Source organism: Xylocopa sonorina, chromosome 5 (assembly GCF_050948175.1).
Source record: "Xylocopa sonorina isolate GNS202 chromosome 5, iyXylSono1_principal, whole genome shotgun sequence".
Taxonomy (NCBI): domain Eukaryota; kingdom Metazoa; phylum Arthropoda; class Insecta; order Hymenoptera; family Apidae; genus Xylocopa; species Xylocopa sonorina.
The window spans coordinates 3,117,505-3,123,623 of record NC_135197.1 but is presented as its reverse complement, the minus strand read 5'-3'; positions in this window follow the sequence as shown (position 1 = coordinate 3,123,623).

The window sequence follows — 6,119 nt, the reverse complement described above, 5'->3', positions numbered from 1 at the left end:
CGGTGTTCATTCATAGTTCCACTCCTGTCTAGTCATTCATTAATCCGATACGGCGAGAGTGTCCTTACAGAGCGTGCGCTGATCACGGCTCTCAATCGTTCGAGTGACCCCCTTCGAGTTCGCGCCTCGCGTTCGCGTTCGCGCCTCTCGTTTCTCTCTCTCTCGTTCCGGCGTCGTCCGTGTAAGTGTATCGACGCGTGTATCGTGTGCGTGTCCTCTCTCTTTATCTCTCTCTCTACGTCTGTGCATGTGTGGGTGCGCGACGTCGTCCTACGAGGCTCGTGAAATCGAGAGGTGTACACCAACTCGCGGACAAGGTGGATTAAACATCGAGCACGGAGAATGCGAATAGGTGAGAGAGAATGACTCACTGTCGTCGGGACACGGTTTCATGCGAACGTTCTAAGAATCGCGAGACGTCCGGCGTCGAGGCACGACGCGTGCCGCTCTCCTCCCGTTTAAAATAGCCGATGCTGCGGGCGAAAAATCGATCGCGGCGCCTTTCACGCTCCTGAAACCTCGATCGCGTCGAACGCCGCCGAGTCGCCCAGCAGCCGCGTCAATTGCTCGCTTGTTCAGAGTCCATCCTCGCGATCGCGTCACGAACCGATCGTTTAAAGAAGATATTCCAGTTGAAGGAATGCCAGCCTGATCGATTTTTCACGTAATTGCCAGGCTCGGCTATTTTTACTTTCCCCTAGACACAGATTCCCACGGCGCAACGCGTACGAGTTACGCGTAGCTACTCGTGAAAGGAGCGCGTCGACGCGTTCACCGAGGGTGCCGCGACCTTTTCTCGTCGTTGACCGCGGGCCCCGAGGGGTGGGTGCCTCGATCCTCGTCCACCGCTCGCCGCATCCAGCCGAGGGTTACTCGCCCGTAGCGAATCGCTCGTGCCTCGAAACGGACCGCTCGCAACGCCCGTCTTTTATCGTTTCTTTCGTCCGCCAGTCGATCCTCGAAAGCGGACGAAAGAAGTGGCGCTTCCTCTACGCTTTTTCTACGTGAAACGAGGAATGCGACGCTCGGATAATCGCTCCGACTTCAACTACGCCAGGGATTTTATAAGAGGAGACTCGCGGCTGGATTTAATTCCCTCTTGCGACTAGGCTGCGGTTTTTCTCGCCGCCGCTATTCCTCCTTCCTCTAGCTTCCTTAATTACTTTCGCGTTTTTATCCAGATTGTAACGCTTTTTTTCAATTTTAACTTCATTTTTATCTCCGATGTTTTATATATAGATACGTCTTACATATTTCTATTCGATGGATGCACCTATCTGTTCCTCGATATGCGGAATATATACGTGACATGTGTATACGTGTACATGTATATCATATAAATCGATATTGTATGTATATAGATGATAAAATATGAACATTATTTCTTGTCGTATAGAATAATCGGTTTAAAGAACAAACATACGTGATGGAAAGTTATCACAAACATGAATCATCTCGAGCGGCGCCGATACACTCTCAACCGGCTACCTGTCGCTATGTCATGTAATAATTTTATCTTTGAGCAAGCTAATTCGAACAATGACATCCTACGAAAACTATTTCCGATCGGAGACAGATACATTTAGATGATCATATTCTAGAAACAATTCTACGGAATTCTTGTTCGTTTTATACAAGTAAAAAGAAGTAAATATGTGTTTGAAATCACGTGATGCTTCAAACAATTGCTGAGAGTAAGTTTCTCAAATAGTTTCAGCAAAAAAATTAGTAAAATGTTCATTATTTTTGTAAGATACTTCGTTCTGGGAAAGTTAAGCATTTAATGAAGAACCTGTTTATTTAGATAACATCTGATCGAAGCAATGTTCGTTTCCTGCAATTAAAATAAAATGCTTTCACCTCTGATTAATTCATATCGATCGAAGCACGAGCTACTTGAACGAAAGCGTATTTATTAATGATTTCTGAATTGTACTACCTTTGATCCAGGAACTACGCGAAACATTGAAGACGCGGTAAACGCGGGAACCGGCAGCCATGACAGAGAGTTTTCTTCGGCCCGTTTGCTCTCTCGTTGTTCGCGAAGCTGACGAAAGAGCGGCCGAAGCAAAACGAGGAACGAGACGCGCAACGGTGCCACGTATTTCCGTTCTAATGACTAGCAAAAACTTGACACCTGTATAGACGCCAATGTCGGAAACAACGACCGTGCCGAGAAATCGAGCGATTTCAGCAGTTAGCCTTGCGTAACGAGAATTTTCCATTTTTCCTGCGGGCGCGCGCCGATTGTTCGAAAAAAGACGCCTGCGCGTTTACCGCGTTATATAATTGAAAATGTGAGAACAGAAACGATAAAACGCCGGGAAACCCCTGCTATGTATTCCTCCACAATGTTGATTCTTATCAGGAAAACTAGTCTCAGCCAATGTCAATGCAACACGATTCGATAGAATGTAATACTATCTGATTACTAGCACCTGGTTTTGTGCGAATACACACCACGACGAAGTAAATTCGTGAAAATTCAAGGTAATACAAATTATTGAGAAAATCGTTGTCAACGATACGCGTCGATATTGTTCGCGAATCTATCATCGATGCGATTTTCGACGATTTAACTTTCGATTTGTTAGGTAATTCGTATCAGGAATTCAGCTTGCGATATTTTTCTATCCAAACACGTGAATAAACATTATACTAACTTCCTTCGTATTTGAATATCTATTTGTAGGTTTAATTGCAGAATAGCGCTATATTGTAATATAGTGTCCATCTTTATTTACTTAAATGAAACAGGCCGTTCTTTTCCTTTCATTTATATAATCTTTATCAAACTTTACGATATTTCTTTGAAACGTTTCACAGGTTTCTACATTATTCATATTCACCCCGCAGACGAGATGAAAAAATGTAGAAACCTTCAATTTACAAGTAATTAAATAGTAAAGAAACAAAAACTGATAAAATACGAATTCGAACGTCGAACGTAGAATATTGGAAGACATTAGAAATTTATTATCGTTAAATTAAAATGACTGTTAGCCGTGGGACGGTGAGGGGAATTTTGCTCGATATTAACGAGACGATTCCCCGACTGAAATGGCTCGTTTTACGGAAGGATCATCCGCGACACGCCGTTAGGCTGGACTACCGGTTAATTAACGACGTGACACCATAATTGGCGCGGCGATTCGGTTCCCTTGGGGATGGATCCTCGCGAGAGGTTCGCATGTCCCGGGGCCTAGGGTTAAGAGAGCGCGCGCGCATCGTTAAATTAAAATCCCGAGGCGACCGGCACCGTCGTCCGGTCTTGCAGTGGGCCACCTTGGCGGTGCCTTCTAATTTGCAACGCATAATATTCGAATAATTTGCACGCGCTAATAGGGCCGAGCGTGGATCCACCAGGAATGCCAGCGACGCCGTGTAATATTAATAATGCTTTATTTCACGACCGAAAGCCTTCCTATATCTAATGTTTGGGAGGAATAAACGGAGCACCTATTGAGTTATTAGAAGTTGCCGGTGTAAGTATAATTATCGCGTACAGTGGCTGAAGTTTCAAATATTCTCTAAATCCGTTGAATGACTCTTGAAACTCTTTTCTGCGTTCTTCTGATACTTTTCCACTGGATTTTTCGGTTAACGTAAACAGAGTAAAAATATGTGATACAACAATGTTAACAATGTCGCAATTGTAAGCTGTCGTCAGAATTAATCTATTGATTTTATAAGAGACAAAAGTCCAGAGATATCTTGAGAACTTAGAATTATACAATATCGAGTAACTGACTGAGCTAATGTTGCAATGAATTTCAGATTAGAGATCCGTGTTCCACGTGATGTACTAATTAAGGTATCTGTTCGTTATACATCGTTACGCGTGTAGAAGAAATTATGAGGAGTGAGTTTGAAAATTCAAGTGTACATACATTTATGGTAAAAGTTCATAAGACGGTGCGACGCGTGACAAAATGCCAAGTATGTGGCGATGGTACTCGCGTTATGGGTTCTTACCATTAGTGTCCGCGTGCACCAAGAGCTTTCAACCTGATTTCTTTCGATAAGAAACGTTCGAACCTAACTTTGTTATTCCCGCCCTTTAAATCGTCCTTAAAAATTTCTAAAATTTTATCCATTAAGGGCTAATTATTTCCAGGAACGAGTACACCGCGTGTATGTAAAATTAGGAAGATAAATGGACGTTGAAAGTTTGATAAACTGTGAGATAGCAGAGCCAAGTGTCTTATAGAAACATGTAGCAGACCGTTTCCGATACAAGTGCTTCACACGGAATCGCTGGTACGATACGTTTTGCCCGCTATCTACACGGCACGTATGACGAGTCACTTGCAGCCACTTGATCAAAGTGTGCGACGCGATACATCTAATCGCGGACATAATATCTTATCAGTGACGTATGGAACGCCGTTTCGTCCCCACTGAATACAATAAAAGTATCGAATGCGTTCATCGCGGCGACTTTTATCATCGCCAGCGAATTCTTATCTAGCGACTCATTATTGTTTGCAAACTTTTGCAGGGCTGCCTTAATAAATTTACTTTTTGATTGCAACGTGGTTGGAGAGAGGTGACGAAATTCTTCAAAATATGCCTATCATTCTTTTTCTTAACGGTTGTATTCTAAAAAAGTATAACGATGTTTAGACAACTTTCTAATTTCTTTCCTTTTGAATTCAAAGCGGAAAATTTGTCAATTAATGGTTATACGAATCAGTCAGATCTGGCTAGAAGTTTGTGAAGCTACAAATTCTACGAATCGATTCATCGAAATTTCTCGTGGTTAATGCATTCTTTGCGCTTTATCTCGCTCTTATTAGTCATCAGCGATAATATCATGCGTAGATGAGACGTTGAATTGAAATATTCGTTTCGCGTTTGTTTTCTGTCTACTTTAACGTCTCGCAATTAGACATCGTGAAATATTCCAAGCGCTCGTAAAGTCTCGAAATGGACCAAAGAAATTGTTACTAACGAAAATGCGTTGAAAATCGGTAACACGACGAACGCCTGAACCGACACGTTATCGAAACATTGCGTCATAATCACAGCGACAACGTCACTTTATATATCTAGTCGTATCGCGTTAGAACCGAGCACGATGGCATCGAACGAACAAATAATCGAGCGACATTTAATTCGTTTCACGTGACACAATTTCGACGTGTTTCAAGCTGATTCATCGCGGCGATCTGAAAAGCGGACCTCGTCCAAACTTCAACTATTCCAAAGTCCCGATCGATCGGACTCCTCCTCGATCGAAGCTTGGCTATCCCGCGGAAGCTAAACGTGCTCTCCTGGCGATCGAACGCTGAAATTGCTCGTATTACAGCACGTGTCGCGAATCGCGAGTAAGCGTGGTTGGCACCCTGAACTAATCGCACGTACTCGAACAGTCGCACGCTCGTGTTACAGGAAAGCTAGATGCAGCCGCGGTGCATACGATGAATTTCGCGAAACCAGTTAAACATTTCCCGCGCGTAATGAAATTCCACCGCGAAACGATCGACGAGGATAACGCGCGCGCGGGAAGAAACGGGGTAAACAATTCGAATGTGGTAATAAGGTACCGGTTAAGGGTTTCGAAAGTCGGTGAAACGGTAAACGCGATCCCGCTGAAGGGGTTAACAGCGTAGGCGTAATGAAATCATCGTAGCTGTTGTCGAGGGATGGGGCCCGCGGAGGTGAGAGGGGGATACGCGTGTAGAGAGAGATGAAGGTACATCGGGGGCGAGGGTGGCGTGCAGCCGCAGGTGGGAGAGGGCAGGGAGGACTGAAAGGTAGCCCCGGAGGAGCAGAACTCGAGCGAGCGAGGGAGGAGGTGGGGTGTCGTAGGAGGTGGTGGCAAGGAGGGAAAGGAGGTGGGACCGTGCGGCGGTGAGCGAGCGTGCAAGAGCGAGAGGGCGAGGTGAAGTAGTGAGTCCGTGAGCCCGAGTGAGTAACTGGGAGTCGCAACCGAGGACCCACTCAGTCACCACGAGATCGGCAAGCCGAATGGTCAACCGCGCCGGTACTCGCGCTCGGAAGTCTGCGCAGAGCAAAAGGGTACGGAACAGGGGCACGCGTTGTTCCCTCGAATGTCAACTAGCACGGTCGGACGCGGACGGAACGCTCGAATCGCACGCAGCCCTCGATTTACC